The following is a 17,694-nucleotide window of genomic DNA, read 5'->3' as shown; positions in this document are numbered from 1 at the left end:
CACTTAGTGCATTTCAAGGATTTAGCATGGTGTCTGCTCTCTAATTGAAGTAGTTTGCATCAACATTCATGCGCCTGTCAAGTATCGGGCATTAAGCGTGAGAGTCGGGCATTTACACAGCAAAACACCATCTCACACATCCAAATCTCATGCTCTCCTTTTTTTATACGCCCGTTTTGAAAAACGGGACGTATTATAGTTTCACCCTTGGCGGGCGGCGGGCGGGCGGCGTCCATAGCAGTGTCCGCTCTCTAATTCAAATAGTTTTCATCCGATCTTCACCAAACTTGGTCAGAAGTTGTGTCTAGACAATATCTAGGTCAAGTTCGAATATAGGTCATGCTGGTCAAAAACTAGGTCACGAGGTCACTTAGTGCATTTCAAGGATTTAGCATGGTGTCTGCTTTCTAATTGAAGTAGTTTTCACCCAATCTTCACCAAATTTGGTTAGAAGTTGTGTCTAGATGATATGTAGGTCAAGTTCAAATATGGGTCATGCCGGATCAAAAACTAGGTCAGAAGGTTATTTAGTGCATTTTAAGCATTGAGCATGTTGTCCGCTCTCTAATTGAAGTAGTGTTCATCTGATCTTCACCTAATTTGTTCAGAAGTTGTGTCTAGATGATATGTAGGTCAAGTTGGAATATGGGTCATGCCGGGTTAAAAACGAGGTCACGAGGTCACATGGTGCATTTCAAGTATTTAGTATGGTGTCCGCTCTCTAATTGAAGTAGTTTTCATATGATCTTCACCAAATTTAGTCAGATGTTACATCTAAATGATATCTAGGTAAAGTTCAAATATGGGTCATGTCGGGTCAATAACTAGGTCTCGAGGTCACTTTCAAGCATTGAGCATGGTGTCCAAAACCTTCGAACATGCGTTTCTTGTGACAGTTTGGCACTCTTGTTTAAAACTGACCATGCATGAAACTATTTTCACTCATATTTTTTATGTAATTTAAATGCCAAAATTTAGAAAATGCATATGAATGGGAAACGAAACTGTAACAAGTAAATAGTGTAACAGTTACTGTACAAACAACTCATATTTCAAAAGAAGCGTTTTTTTTGTAAACTGTCATGATGGTTTTTGCTAGTTATGCCATAGGTTGTTGATAACTGGTGTTTGTTCAGCTAATTTCATTATTTCTTTTATAGCCATTATTGTGTTATCATGGTCTTTGATGTGAACAAAAGCAAACTGTTATTTTTACAACATCCAGTAAAAATACCCATATTGTAAATCTCACGGGTACTACTGCTCTAATGTTTGGTCAAGAATGCATCTAGTGGATAATCAAACTAGTGGTTTCACTCAATTGATTTTTGCATATATAGGTAGGAGTACCTAGAGATTGAGCTGGAGACAGTGGAGGCGCTGACCTCTGTGTGGAACACGTAGAAGCTGGCAAGTTTTCATATTGAAGGGCATGGTTCCCAACCGCCCATCACACACAGAATGTAGCTTGTCGTCTTCCGCAGTAAAAACTGGTTAGTGCTCCACAATGCGAGACCTGGTTCATATGTATGTTGCTGGAGTATTAATTATTATTATCAAGATTATCTTGTTTTATATTTCTTGATTATTTGCTATTATATCCCCACAAACGAAGTATAGGGGGTATATAGGAGTGACCTTGCCTGTCTGTCGATTGCTCCGTATTAAGTGTCCCCTCTCTAATTTTCCCCTCTGTAATTCAAGGTGTTTATCGGATCTTTACCAAACTTGGTCAGAAGTTGTATGTAGATGATGTCTAGGTCAAGTTTGAAAATGGGTCATGCCGGGTCAAAAACTAGGTCACGGGGTCACTTAGTGCGTTTAAAATATTCTTCATGCTGTCCGCTCTCTAATTTAAGTAGTTTTCATCCTATCTTCACCCAACTTGGTCAGAATTTTATCTAGATGATCTCTATGCCAAGTTTGAACATGGGCAATGCCGGGCCAAAAACTAGGTCACAGGGTCACTTCGTGCGTTTTTAGCATTCAGTATGGTATCTGCTCTCTAATTCAAGTAGTTTTCATCCGATCTTCTCCAAACTTGGTCAGAAGTTTAATCTAGATGATCTCTAGGCCAACTTCAAACATGGGCCATGCCGGGTCGAAAACTAGGTCACATGGATTTTGACTTTAGGCCCTATAACACTTGTCGACAGGCTTTCAACACAAATTTTTGGAATAAATAGTGAACTGAATATCTATCTAAGTTTGGTTGTGAGCTTGTCTGGGCCATAACTATGTCATTCATTGTGAGATTTAAAAAAATATTGCACATTTGTTCACCATCATTGGACGGTGTGTCATGCCAAAGAATTGTCGATATATCTGAGGTCAAGGTCACTATTGCATAATAACTCTTAAAATCGCCAAACATGTAAATATGTTTTTCTTATTTTGTGAAGACAGCATGCAAAATATTCTGTGTCAATGCGGTATGTGGGGGTATTCCTGGTACATTGTATATTGGAGTATGTATGTTGGTTGGTCTGTTGTGGATTTGTCTATCCATTCAAACTTGTAAATATGAGATCATCATGAAAAAAAAATTCAAAAGACAATTTTTATTTGCATTGATTTCACATCCAAGAGTAATGGTCTTGATTCCTTGATCCTCGCTCATAAACATTCACAGGGACAGCAGGGGTATTTTATTATTGTTTGTGACCAAGTTTGTACTATATTTGTTTTCAAAGTGTGAACTTTTTAATGTATAATTAGATAGATTGAACAAAATTAACTTATTATGCCCCGTTTCGAAGAAGAGGGGGTTTATTGTTTTGCACATGTCGGTCAGACCGTCCATCAAATGGTTTCCGGATAATAACTCAAGAACGCATAAGCCTAGGATCATGAAACTTCATAGGTACATTAATCATGACTGGCAAAGGACCCCTTCAATTTTCAGTTCACTAGGTCAAAGGTCAAGGTCACAGTGGCTCAAAACAGTAAAATGGTTTGCGGATGATAACTCAAGAAAGTGTAAGCCTAGGATCATGAAACTTCATAGGATTATTGATCATGACTGGTAGAAGACCTCTTTTGATTTCCAGGTCTCTAGGTCAAAGGTCAAGGTCACAGTGACCTGAAGCAGTAAAATGGTTTCCGTATGATATATATATATATATATATATATATATATATATATATATATATATATATATATATATATATATAATTAACTATTGATACTAAGGTGAGAGTGATTACACACAATGGCTGCCACTACAACTGACAGCCCATTTGGTGGGCATGCGTGTTTTACAAACAGTCCTTGTTAACATTAAGTTATCTGTATCTAGGACCATTTTAAAATGGAGGGGATGCTACAGAGACTGAAGGGCAACATGGCTTGCAAGAACTTCACCATAATATCCTGAAGAGGAACATGAGCTTGTCCAGGACCACTTCGCAAGCAATGTCCCACAAGTACTCGACATTGCTAGAACTGCTCTGTGGGTATGTTGCTTAGAGCTGCAACGATTCACCAACAGCTCGATTCGATTTCGATTTCAGACACTCCGATACCGATTTTTTCGATTCGATTCAACTTCAAACCTAGTTTTATCATATATTCACTCTTATGCCTCAAAATTAACATTTCTGTTCAAATGTGATTTCAATAAAACACATAAAAAAGAATAGCAAATTAGGACTCAATTTTAATATAAAAACTTCTGACTAGAAGATTGTGTTGATTACACAATAATATAAAAATAAATAAATACTCATAAGAACGTATCTGGAATCAGTTGAATGGTAGTATTACACCTATTACACTATTACACCTTTACCCAAAACCGCTATAAGCATGTCTACCACTGTGCCATGACAGCATCACCTGTTACCTGTAGGACAAATCACATTCTCTAATAAACTTAACAAAACTCCAACAGAAATAGAACTACTTTTCTGGCTGGCGACTTGAGTAGTTGCACTTGTGCGACCTCTTTGTCTTGCTAAATCAACGTTATGTTTGCGTTTGACATATTGCATTAAATTAGATTAGTGGTTGAGCCGGACTTAGCGTACGCCACATCCGTGAAGCACAGTTTACACTTTGCTTTATTGGTAGGGCTACCATCCCGAAACCCAAAATACTGCCACACTTTTGATTTTAGCTTCTTAGGCGCATCTGATAATTTCAATTTGTCGGCCACAACTTGTTCAGCCATTATGACGCTTTTTCTGAAAGTAGACCGTAACGGGCTTATTGATTGGATGACTAAAGAAATAAGCAACAAATCGCGCGCGTCGTAATTACAGGTAAAGATAAAACCTACACCTTCCTGTATCAATAGTCAGAATACAGTGTGCTTTACGTATCTATGTATATATATGTATATATGTTAAAGAATCGAATCGAATTTGGTAGGTTTGGTATCGTAATCGAATCGAAGCATCGGATCGAATCGTTGCAGCTCTAATGTTGCTGGTATGTTGCTGGAGGTTATGTTTTTGTTTGAGATTGGAAGAGTGTTGCTTGTGTGCGCTGGTAATCACAAACTTGTTTAAAAGTTGAAATGATAAAGAATTAGTAACTAAACAATATAAGTATAAAGAATGACACTCATGGTTCTCTCCATAAACCCCAATACCCTTCTCTCCATAACAGGGTGCTGGAAGATGCTTACTGCTATATTGACTGCTTCCGAGCGCTTCCTGAACCTAAAAATTATCTCCCAGCAGCAACCTCCCCAAGGTGTGACGAGAGTCTTCAAGGTAATTGACAGAGGGTGCAATGTGAAATATAAATGCATAACGAGCCAAAATAGAAAGCTAAGGTTTGGAATAACTCGTCTCATGGTCAAAGTCACACTTAATACTCAATTTTCACATATCATTATATTTGCAAGAAAGCTCATTCAACAACTCGCCACAATTAGGTTATATGCAGAATTCATACTTTCAGGTCAAAGGTCCTAGGCCACTAAGTAATGGTCAAGATACTTTGTGTCTGCTCTGTAAATCCTATACCCATTGAAATATTTCTTTTAAATCTCACTCAACTGGTGTTGTTCCAAGAAACAAAACACCAATGCTCACCACAATTAATTAATGCGATTTGCAAAACTAATCAGGTTCAAACAAGATAAAAGGTTTGAACATTCAGTTCTATCCATTAAATTTGTATCCGCTCATTATTGTCCATTACCGGTTTCACCGGGGGGAACTTATGGTTTGCGCTCTGTCTGTCTGTCTGTCTGTCTGTCAGTCTGTCTGTCTGTCTGTCTGTCTGTCTGTCTGTCTGTCTGTCTGTCTGTCAGTCTGTCTGTCCGTCACACTTTTCTGGATCCTTCGATAACTTTAAAAGTTCTTAATATTTTTTCATGAAACTTGCAACATGGATAGATGGCAATTTGGACATTATGCACGTCATTTCATTTTGTTCCTATGTCAAAAATTGTGGTTGCTATGGCAACCCAAAAAAAACATCTGAAAATGGTGGAATTTTTGACAATGGTGGAGCCGGTAGGGGACCATATTGCTTGACAATAGCCTTGTTTACTATAAATCTAGTTGGTCCATCTGTTGGTAGACCTAAGCTTGTCCGATTGATGACTGAACTTCAAAGGTCAAGGTCACATTAACATTTTCTTTATTTGACAGCCTAGTCCAAGTGATAGCTTAAGTTATGTTTGTTTCTCAGTCTTCAGTACTTGGTAAAGTTGTTGCTTACCTTAAGAAAAAGAACCATATTCATTTTTACATAGATACCTTTAAGTTCAAGGTCACGAAGGTAAAAAGTATTTTTCTATATGTGATAGCTTTGTCCCAGTCATATCATAAGTTCTTTTTGTCTTCACATTGGGTTTAATGTTTGTTTATGACAGGACAAAAAATCTGATACTCCACTGGTCAAGGTTGCTAGGAATTGGATATAATGTCATGTAAAGAGGACATTGGTGTTTCACAAACATTTCTTGTCGTAAAACTTGAATTAAATGTTCACTGTCTAGAGATGTACAGAAACCATGTGCTCACACTCACCCAGTTAATTCTGGTTTTTATTGACTTGTTTAAAGCTTGGAATGCTTCTTACCTGTTCAGCATGTCCTAAATAAAATAAATACCACCTCAAATATTTTCTTTGACATATTGCTTTCATATTTTGCATACTGCTTTACCAACATGACCCCAATCTATAAACAAGAGCAGACAACTGTATCAAGCATTTTGACAGAATTATAGACCCTTTTATACTTTGATAATTGAACATTTGGTTAAGTTTTGTGTTTTGGTCCATTTTATTCCTAAAGTATCAAAGCGTTTGCTTTTTAGACTTGGAAAACTCACTAACTATCGTAAGGGGACTGTACAGGGCAAGTTGCATAACTCTGGTTGGCTTTTTAATGGAATTACATGTGTATGGCCCTTTTTTGTCTTTGTAACTTTGAATATGTTGTTTAATATTGTGTATTTAGATCCACTTTACTTCAAAAGAATCAATGCTATAGCTTTCAAACTTCAAATACTTTCTTAGTTACCAGCATGATGTTACTGTACCTGGAAAGTTGAATTTGACATTGACGTTTGAATGAACTTGACTCTCAAGGTCAAATTAATAAATTTTGCTTAAATTGCGATAACTTCTTTATGTAGATCACATTTGATTCATACTTTGACAAAACAACACTTACCTGACATACCACAATGGACTCCACCCAAACCATCCCCCATGCCCCACCCCAGAATCCCCCCCCCCTAAAAAAAAAAAATTTTTTTTTTTTTTTTTTTTAAATATCATTATTAAATGACCACACACCCACATTATACCCCCTCTCCATGATGGCTTACGTTATACTGTCAAGCACTCGAATAGTCGAGTGCGCTGTCCTTTGACAGCTCTTGTTGCCTTAAATTTTCATTGTTCTTTGAAATTAAATTAATAATGACCAATTTTTTTCACTGCTCTTTGTTATTATTTGTTTTTGGTTTACAACTTTTTATGTCCCCCACTATAGTAGTGGGGGACATATTGTTTTTGCCCTGTCTGTTGGTCTGTTGGTATGTCTGTTGGTCTGTCTGTTTTCGCCAACTTTAACATTTTGCAATAACTTTTGCTATATTGAAGATAGCAACTTCATATTTTGCATGCATGTGTATCTCATGAAGCTGCACATTTTGAGTGGTGAAAGGTCAAGGTCATCCTTCAAGGTCAGAGGTCAAATATATATGGCCAAAATCGCTCATTTTATGAATACTTTTGCAATATTGAAGATAGCAACTTGATATTTGGCATGCATGTGTATCTCATGGAGCTGCACATTTTGAGTGGTGAAAGGTCAAGGTCATCCTTCAAGGTCAGAGGTCAAATATATGTGGCCCAAATCGCTTATTTTATAAATACCTTTGCAATATTGAAGATAGCATCTTGATATTTGGCATGCATGTGCATCTCATGGAGCTGCACATTTTGAGTGGTGAAAGGTGAAGGTCAAGGTCATCCTTCAAGGTCAGAGGTCAAATATATGTGGCCCAAATCGCTTATTTTATGAATACTTTTTGCAATATTGAAGATAGCAACTTGATATTTGACATGCATGTGTATCTCATGGAGCTGCACATTTTGAGTGGTGAAATGTCAAGGTAAAGGTCATCCTTCACAAGGTCAAGGTCATCCTACAAGGTCAAACATCATCTAGGGGGACATTGTGTTTCACAAACACATCTTGTTCTGCAATCAATTTAAGGGGGCGTGTAAATGGTATTTCTCTATGCAATGGCAAATATTCAACATTCCACAAGTCCGATTTTTATGAAAAATTAAAGTACATGTATAAGGAACATTGATGAAATCGTTAAAAAAGATTAGTGAAGGGCCAAAAAAATATTATTACATAATGGCCTTAGTGCTTATGGGGATCGGAATCTTGCCCACAACATTCACAATCTCAATGAATATTTTCTACACAAAACTACTGTTCCATTATTCATTATGGTCAGTGAGCATGCGCATAGCTGGATATGTTAATACTACTACGATTATCTGCGCCCGCAAAAAGTGTCGTGGGGATTACTTTTTTTAGCTTGACTATATATATATATATATATATATATATATATATATATATATATATATATATATATATATATATATATATATATATATATATATATATATATAGTGGAGCTATCCTACTCACCCCGGCGTCGGCGTTACCGTGAGAGTGGGAATGTTTAAGTTTGCGTACCACCTCACATATTTCCTATGTCCTTTGACATATTGCTTTTATATTTTGCATACTTCTTTACCAACATTTCACCAATCTATAAACAAGAGCAGACAACTGAATTAAGCATTTTGTAAGAATTATGGCCCTTTTTTCTTTTAGAATATGAATATTATTAATAAATCTATGTTAAAGTTTGCATACAACCTCAAATATTGTCTATGTCCTTTGGCATATTGCTTTCAAATTTTGCGTACTTCTTTACCAACATGATCCCAATCTATTAGCAAGATCAGACAACTGTATCAAGCATTGTTTTATACGTAGATAATTGAACATTTGGTTAAGTTTTGTGTTTCTGTCCATTTGACTCGTAAAGTATCATAGCTATTGCTTTCAGACTTGGAGAACTCGCTAACTATCATAAGGGGACTGTACAGGGCAAGTTGCATAACTCTGGTTGGCTTTTTAACGGAATAATGGCCCTTTTTATGCTCCCCGAAATAAATTTCGGCGGAGCATATAGTTGCCAGTTTGTCTTTCCTTACTTACTTACTTACTTCCTTTCTTCCGTCATACTTTTGCTACCGTTTCTCATAGCGCCTTCAATACTTAACCAGTTTCATTCATATTTGGCATGTAGGTACCTTGCATGGACCTCTACCTTTTGATGAGGTTTGAGGTCACTGGGGTCAAGGTCGACGAGGCTTATAATAGACTTCCTTCTGTCATACTTTTGCTACCGTTTCTCATAGCGCCTTCAATACTTTACCGATCTCTTTCATATTTGGCATGTAGGTACCTTGCATGGAACTCTACCTTTTGATGAGGTTTGAGGTCACTGGGTCAAGGTCACCGAGGCTAATAATAGATTTTTTAGGTGTTTATTAACACATACATTGACACAGCGCAACATCGGGGAGCATCCATCAGTTTCACTGATATTCTTGTTTGTCTTAGTAACTTTGAATATTTTGTTAAATTTTGTGTTTAGATCCACTTTACTTCTAAAGTATCAAGGCTATTGCTTTCTAACTTCAAATACTTTCTTACTATCATGATGGTACTGTACCTGGCAAGTTGAATTTGACCTTGACTTTTGAATGACCTTGACTCTCAAGGTCAAATTAATAAATTGTGCCTAAATTGCCATAACTTCATTATTTATGATTACATTGGATTCATACTTTGACACAAAACAACACTTACCAGACATACCACAATGGACTCCACCCAAACCATCCCCCACGCTCCACCCCAGAATCCCCCCCCCCTCAATTTTTTTTTTATTTTTTTTTGAAATATCATCTATTAAATGACCACACCCACATTATACCCCCTCTCCATGATGGCTTACGTTATACTGTCAAGCACTCGAATAGTCGAGCGCTCTGTCCTCTGACAGCTCTTGTTAATTAGTAATTAGGTGGTGCGGTGGTCGAGTGGTAACACTCTGGTCTACCATTCCAGAGGTCCCCGGTTCAAATCCCGGCCAGGGCACTGGAAATTTCAGAAATGCTTCAAGTGTTTCCCACCCAACTAGAGATGTACTGGTATGAAACCCAGGTAATTCTCGCGTGTATCGGTGCTATACACTGAGCACGTAAAAGAACCAAGGTATCTATTCGCAAAGAGCTAGGGTATCGCACCCGGATTCCTTGTATCCCAATACTATCTCTTCTGCTTGCTGTCCCTTCAGCAAAACCAAAGGACCCCATTACAAATAAGTGCTTGCACTTTCATGGGTTATCCTTGACCGCAAGGTCAAAATAAATTCATACACAGTAATGTACATATTTACAATAAATAAAGCAAGGTCTGTGCTTTAAGAAACATTCAAATAAGTTCTTATTAACGCATAAATTTATTTCAGAGAAAAAAATTCCGTTTTAGCTGTCGAAATGCCCTTTAACAAATCTTATATGATTCAAGAATCAAATTTTTAAAAATCGAAGCGACATTTCATTCTGGTTCTTGCCAAAGTCGCCAATATGAATGTATTCAAGAACTATAATAGTATACAATTAGTTCAGAGAGTCATGAAATAAAGTGAAAATGTGTTGGTTCTGGTAGCGATTTTATTTCATTTGTGAGCATAGACAGTATATATTTTCACTCATTTCTTTGATCATTTGTAAATAAAATCACTATGGTAGGTAAGATTTAATTAATAGTTTAGCCATGGCATGCCTTTTTTATTGGTAAAAAAATTCCATTTTTGGTAAACCTTTGATTAAAGTCCATTATTAGAAACTGTCTGAGAAGTTTGGTTCAAATTATGTACCAATTTATTTTTTATTACCTTAAATATGGCCTTTTTTTTAACTTAATACATTCATTTCATTGGTGGATAACCTTTGAAATGTCCCAGGTAGAGTCTGAAAGTGATGATACATGTTGTAGAATGCTTACAATTCTTTCTACATATCTCTAACACTTCCATGGGTCTGTAAAAACTTTCAACACAAACACACCACATAAAATACTTTTGACCCTGACATTATAATGATTTATACCTTCATAGCTCAAGAGTTATGGCCCCTTATTAGACTGACATTTAAGATTTTTTTTCCATTCGGAGCCGTTTCTCAGTAACTTTTGCATGTGAGTAAGCTTAAAATAAATATGTTTCATTGTACCAATTTTAACCAAAACAAAGCTTTGAGATTGAATCATACAATCTTGAGTTTATGGTAATATACAGACAATGCAGTATTGTTAATGATGTTGGGGGGGGGGGGGGGTCACCAGCAGGCAACTTATGAATTGCTTGCAGTATAATGTGAGCCTTGTTAATTTATTTTTGTACAGAAAATGCAAATAATTAGTTTTTCACCATAACTTAACAGAGTATCAATTGCCCTTTTTTCAGTGTTCCAGACGGCTGGTGATGCATTTCAAGAAAAGCCATCAGAATCTTGCAATGATCTGTATACTTATAAATGACAAAACAACAACACTGTATTGTTATTATTTTTTAATACATAACTTCCATATTTGCCAAAAAGGTATATGATGGAAGTTCAACGTTGTTATCGATGTGATTTGATTGCCTTGCTGTTTATTTCTATGTCCCCCACCACTATAGGGGGGGACATATTGTTTTTGCCCTGTTGGTTGGTTGGTTGGTTGGTTGGTTTGTTTGTTTGCTCCAACTTTAACATATTCCATAACTTTTGCAATATTGAAGATAGCAACTTCATATTTGGCATGCATCAGTATCTCATGGAGCTGCACATTTTGAGAGGTGAAATGTCAAGGTCAAATATATAGCTTCAAAGCGGCGCAGAAGGGGACATACTGATAGTGTTTCTGACAAACACATATCTTGTTGTTTCATGAATTTCACACTAAAGTGTTAAGAAATACGACGTTTACATCATAATGACTCTTTATGAACCATCAAAACTATGTATTTTATGAAACAAGAAATTAAATGAATAAGGATTTTTGTAAATCTGAATGTTGAAGGAAGTACTGGCGTCAACATTGATCCTCATGAACCTAAAATTATTCCAATAAGATAGTTGTCTAAATGAATTTGTTCTGTGTAAGACTGGGACTTGAGAAAGGCAATGGAAAAGCGTTTGACCTATTAGGTATTCTTATCGTAAAACAATCGCATTCAATATACGGAGAACTAGACAGAGAACACTTCATTATTTTAACATAATTTGATACCTACATAATTTTTTTTGCTTGTAAAATATAAGTACGAGTCCATTATTTCAACTTGAAATGTAGGTGAAAATGTGCTCTGGTCTTGAATTACTTCAAATCAGGGATACATAATCAGATTATTAAATTTATAGTACACTATTGTACGAATATTAAAAAGAGCTGTGGTTTTAAAGTACTCGTACACGCCTGTAGATATAGAGTTTAATGATGTGTCTGTATGCATACAGTCATTGCTTGGCAGCATGAAGTATCAATGCAAAAATAGCGTCATTAACAGTTTCTGACGAACTTCCTACATACCCAAATGCTTGACACCGTATAGAAAACTAAGTTTTCGTAGCTGATGATACATCCACAAGAAAATTGAAATGCAAATGGTACTACACAGTCTAAAGTATACCAATGGAAAGATCTAGGATCCAAAAAGGGACTTCGTGAGTGTTGTTATCGAATACTTGACAAAAATAATTAAAGTTTGGAGGATATTCATCATTTCAATGTTGATTCCCTAAAGGGACAGGAACGATGAACCAAAAAAGGAGCTGGGTGCAGCTACCTCCTATTTTGCTCTACGTTTTCCTTAAGTATTCCAAGTTTGTTTGAGCCTATACATTTCACAATGTGTTTTGTTATTATGAAACCGGTTAACGTCGAATAGACGCGATTTATATGGGTAATGCTTTTAGATAGAAACGAATTGAGCAAATTACATAATTACAAGGCCCGGTCAGACCGACTAACGAATATGCAACGGAGAAAAAACGCACAAAAATTCAGATTTTGGTTATCCGGTGATTAAATTTACCTGCTCTGCCGCTCAAGACTCTCGCAAACGGTGTGTGAAGCGTAGGAAACACACAATGACCGCACAAGTACCGGTGATGTTACGGGAAAAAACGAACGTTTAACGGATATGTACCGGATAATTAACGATCGGCTTACGGAGATGACTGTGCGAGTTACGGACTTCTACCGGATAAAACGGCAGTGAAATGCATTAGTACCGGACAAAACGTTCGCCCAACGTGAGTGAAACGGAAAAGTACCGAACACCAACGTACAGCGTACAACGATGAAAAAGTAGGGCACATCCTCAGAATCATGTGGCAAAGCTTCAGGTTCTGGCAGGCTAAGGTCTCCGTTCTCAGCTGCTGCCTTCAGGTCGGACTCGTTCCACAACTGTGCATCGGATGCAGCAAAACGGCCTCCAATGTCAGCCCAGACGAACTTGTAGTCAGAATCCACCAGAGCTAGCAGGACAACGGTTAAGTACTTCTTGTAGTTAAAATACGTAGACCCGGATCTTGGTGGACATTTGCAGGCAATATGTTCGCCATCAATAGCACCAAGAGTATGGGGGAAATTCCAGCTGTCCCTGAAATCGTCCGCTATTCGCGTCCAATCGGCAGCTGTTGTTGGCAACGGCATCACCTCGTCAGCATACTCATCTATGACTGCTCTACAGAGCTGGCGTGTAAAAGATAACAGTATAATAAGCTAGCGTGGATTATAAGTGTATGACACATGTAGTAGATAATCCAAGACTTTTAGCGAGTGGATGATAAGGTAAAAATGTACTACTTCATAAACAGTGCTTATAACTGTGTGTATTTCAAGATATGCGCACAAGACAGTATTAATGAAAATATACAATTTAGGAGGTTAGTGGTGTAGTGCGCGCACTCATCTATTTGCCTTTTATCCTATACCAATAACTTAACACAATGCAATTCATATAAACTGATGATAGACGTAGACATTAAAATGTATAAATATATTTAAATGACTAACAGAAGCCTTTTTAAATTTATTTTAACACTATAGTAAATTAAGAAATACTTATTTTTAGCACGAGAAGAGAAATAGTGTTGTGGGGTACCCTCCAGCCGAATCGCATATCACGGTACTTTGAACCAGACACAAGATGCCGCAGCGCAATTGCTAGCTTCATCCCTGGTTCAATTGGAAGTCTGTAGTTGTTGCGCTGTTTCGTTATCCTTTGGCCCACTCGTGCGAGAATCTCATCAAACATCTCAGTTGGCACTCTCATGAAGTTGATAAATGCGAAATGGATCTCTTGAACAATGCTATACAAACTATCGGTACATGTACTGCTTGTAATTGATATATCACGTGTGTTATGTATCTTGAACACGGGTATACAAACTACTGGTACACGCGGCGCTTGTCATTAATATCACGCAGGCGACATGGATCTCTTGAGCATGCGTCTGTCAACTAACGGTACACGTGACGCTTGCCATTAATATCACGCAGGCGACATGGATCTCTTGAGCATGCGTATGTCAACTAACGGTACACGTGACGCTTGCCATTAATATCACGCAGGCGACATGGATCTCTTGAGCATGCGTATGTCAACTAACGGTACACGTGACACTTGCAATTAATATCACGCAGGCGACATGGATCTCTTGAGCATGCGTATGTCAACTAACGGTACACGTGACGCTTGCCATGAACTTCACGCAGGCGACATTGATCTCTTGAGCATGCGTATGTCAACTTACGGTACACGTGACGCTTGCCATGAACATCACGCAGGCGACATGGATCTCTTGGGCATGCGTATGTCAACCGCCGTGACAAGTGACGCTTGTCATTAATATCAAAGTACTAGAACATGTACCGCTTGTAATTGATATCCCAATTGCGTTATGTATCTTGAACATGGGTAAACAAACTACTGGTACACGTGGCCCTTGTTTATATGTCACGCATGCAACATGGATCTCTTGAATATGCGTGTATAAACCACCGGTACACGTGACGCTTATAAGATATCACGCATGCGACATTGTTCACTTGAACATGACTATGCCAACTTAGGTACAGTTGTCTCTTGTAATAGATATTACTTGAACATGGGTATGCGAACTATCGATATACGTGCCGCTTGTACTTGATATGGCACATGAATTTATGTGACATGTATGCAACTACCGGTAAATGTTACAGTACCGCTTGTAATCGTGTCACCAGTCATAACAATGTTTAACCGTATAGTAAATTTCATTGTCATTTTTAAAACCTAGATATGCCCGATACACCAGTCACTCGTGTCAACCTGAACACTTGAAAAAAAGTTGTAATTTGTATTGATATGGCTCCTTTGAGGTAAGAATAATAACACATTGTATGCATAATAGTTATATTGATCAACAAGAAATGTGTTTGTCAGAAACACTATGTCCCCTTGTGCGCCGCTTTGATTTAGTTTTTTTGACCTTTGACCTCGAAGGATGACCTTGACCTTTCACCACTCAAAATGTGCAGCTCCATTAGATACACATGCATGCCACATATCAAGTTGCTATCTTCAATATTGCAAAAGTTATTGCAAATGTTAAAGTTGGCGCAAACCAACCAACAGACAGGGCAAAAACAATATGTCTCCCACTATAGTGGTGGGGGACATAAAAAGTGAAACAACACGATACAACCATACATCACATTACAAATACGAATATTTATTTGCAGTCAGGCCGCAGGGCCATAATACCTCCAGTTTATTTTCATAATTATATAAAATAACCTGAATAGTTAAAGAATACAAAGTCATATGATTCAACACACGCATGCACTTTCGTAGCACAAATACTGCTATACATTATAATACCACCAAAACATGGATTACCTAATAATTAAATACCTATAACATGTAAGAATGCAAAATAGTAACATACTTCTAAAGTAACCTAAGAATCAGTATTTTTTATCAGATATAAATAAACAATGCAATACAAGCATGCAGTATTAAAATGAAAGCTAATTTGCATGATAATTACGTAGTTGTTATATATTAGCATGCACATACACACATTTTGCAATCAAAAATATGTGCTTGTCAATTTCATCGGCCATTAACATATTGAACAAACGAAACAGTTTCCATTTCATTCAACCACTGCGGAATAAACAAATCATATCTGTGTTATGCAATGGGCACTGCATAAACACAGGGTACTCATCTTCTACGATATAAACATGTCGCATACGACCAAATGTACAGTATCTATGATCACGTATATAACAAACAACAAGAATATCAGTGAAACTGATGGATGCTTCCCGATGATACGCTATGTCAATCTACCACCTAAAAAATCTATTATTAGCCTCGGTGACATTGATCCCAGTGACCTCAAACCTCATCAAAAGGTAAAGGTCCATGCAAGGTACCTACATGCCAAATATGAAAGAGATCGGTAAAGAATTGAAGGTACTCTGAGAAACTGTAACAAAAGTGTGATGGAAAAATCTATTATTATTTTGTAACAATATGCAGGGGGTACAAGACTTGTAATGGACGCTGTTGTGGCTAGCATTTCTAAAACATTTGAATATGCAACTCATTCATTATCACTCATTTGATAAAATCTTTCGAAGGGACCCAAAACTTCAGAGGGCAGTGCTTGTTTTAACAACTTGATACGGTCCAATAATTCCCTCTCTGGAATAATTTCATTCTCTTTAATTTCATTCAGTTCTTTCCGAGCAATGTAATCTAAAGACGTTCGAAGCTTAATCATTTATTGTTTGTCTATTCCATTCAAATTTTTCAAAAAACATCTATCTATTCTACGATGCAGCGTATTATTAATGCCCAAAGCCTGGTTTGTTTCTGTAATTTCCTCATAATTTGAATTCCGAAATCCAACCACTTTTTTGTACCATCACAGCACAATCTCTTAGGACCATAACCACATACACCACAGGGTATACGGAAATCTATTTTCATGTTTGAAGCCCAACTGAACCAAAAAATAAAATAAAAACTGTTTGATCCATAAACCTAGCCTTATTGTGGCGAGTTTTATACATCTCATTTTAAACTGGCAGTAAGAGGAAAAAGTGCAACTAGAATTCATAACCATAGATACAAATGCCCACCCTATTTCATCTCCTGCTGCTGTATCCCTACTTAATACATGTATACAATCTAAGTACTCTTCATCCCAAAGAATTCTGCATGGCTTACTAATTGAATTATAGCATTCACGTATATGAATGTCACATTTTACAGGTGCAAATTGTGTGTAAATAGTTAATGTCCTTTGTCTTTCGTGTATAGTCAGTCCATTTTCACTGTAATTATCGTCATCTTCTCGCTTGAGCAAACCGCTTCCACAGGAACAGGTATTGTCTGGAATATCTGGAAATAATACAGGTTCTTTTAGGCAGCCATCTGAACATCAAACAAGGTTAGAATCATTCCATTGATCACGTTTTATGATATTTTTCCTTAACTTATTATTGTCTTTATGTCTGGGAGAATGCTTACTTCTACACTTAAAATTCAAGTCCAGATTCCTCATTGAAGTTATTGTATGCAGCAGTACTTAATGTAACCGAAACAGGCATTCCATCATCAATATTGTCATCAAATAACTGATGTCTTCATCATCATTGTTATCAATATTTGTATGAATTAAATCTTCCCACATGTGAGTATATGATTTAAATAAGTTTAAGTGTCTACAAACCTTCGAATTTAGTAAAGTACTTATATTTCTGTTATAACTCTTTTGAGAACGGCATCTACCAGCAGTGCATGACACAGTGCATTTACCGAGCCTTTTGTTCATGCTAAAATGAACAAAAGCTGGATACTCGTCACCTTCTATAAGAACAGAATATGTTCTTATTTCTGGTTTTTTAGATATTTCAACTATTTTCTGATTGTTAAAACACAAAGCCTTTTGAACAATTCTTGGATTCTTGACAATGATTCTGGAGACAGTACATGGTCCGGTGCTAAACAAGGTAAAACATGCAATTTAACAAACTTACAATGCATGCAAATTACACAGTTATCTCC

The 17,694-nt window shown here is 37.0% G+C and overlaps 1 protein-coding gene and 1 long non-coding RNA gene across 2 annotated transcripts in view; one reads left to right on the top strand and one right to left on the bottom strand.

The window, feature by feature from the left end:
- The window catches only part of LOC127867883 (uncharacterized), a 242,026-nt gene that overhangs the window by 184,110 nt on the left and 40,222 nt on the right, over positions 1-17,694 (bottom strand). The gene's annotated exons all lie outside the window — the stretch shown is intronic.
- Positions 1,110-11,190, top strand: LOC127867898 (uncharacterized). Its single transcript, XR_008043789.1, has 3 exons — positions 1,110-1,493; positions 4,613-4,719; positions 11,044-11,190. It is a non-coding gene; the product is annotated as an uncharacterized LOC127867898 (long non-coding RNA).

The sequence above is a fragment of the Dreissena polymorpha genome, chromosome 2, assembly GCF_020536995.1.
Source record: "Dreissena polymorpha isolate Duluth1 chromosome 2, UMN_Dpol_1.0, whole genome shotgun sequence".
NCBI lineage: Eukaryota > Metazoa > Mollusca > Bivalvia > Myida > Dreissenidae > Dreissena > Dreissena polymorpha.
The sequence above is the reverse complement of the archived record's forward strand: the minus strand, read 5'-3'. Positions and strand labels throughout refer to the sequence as shown.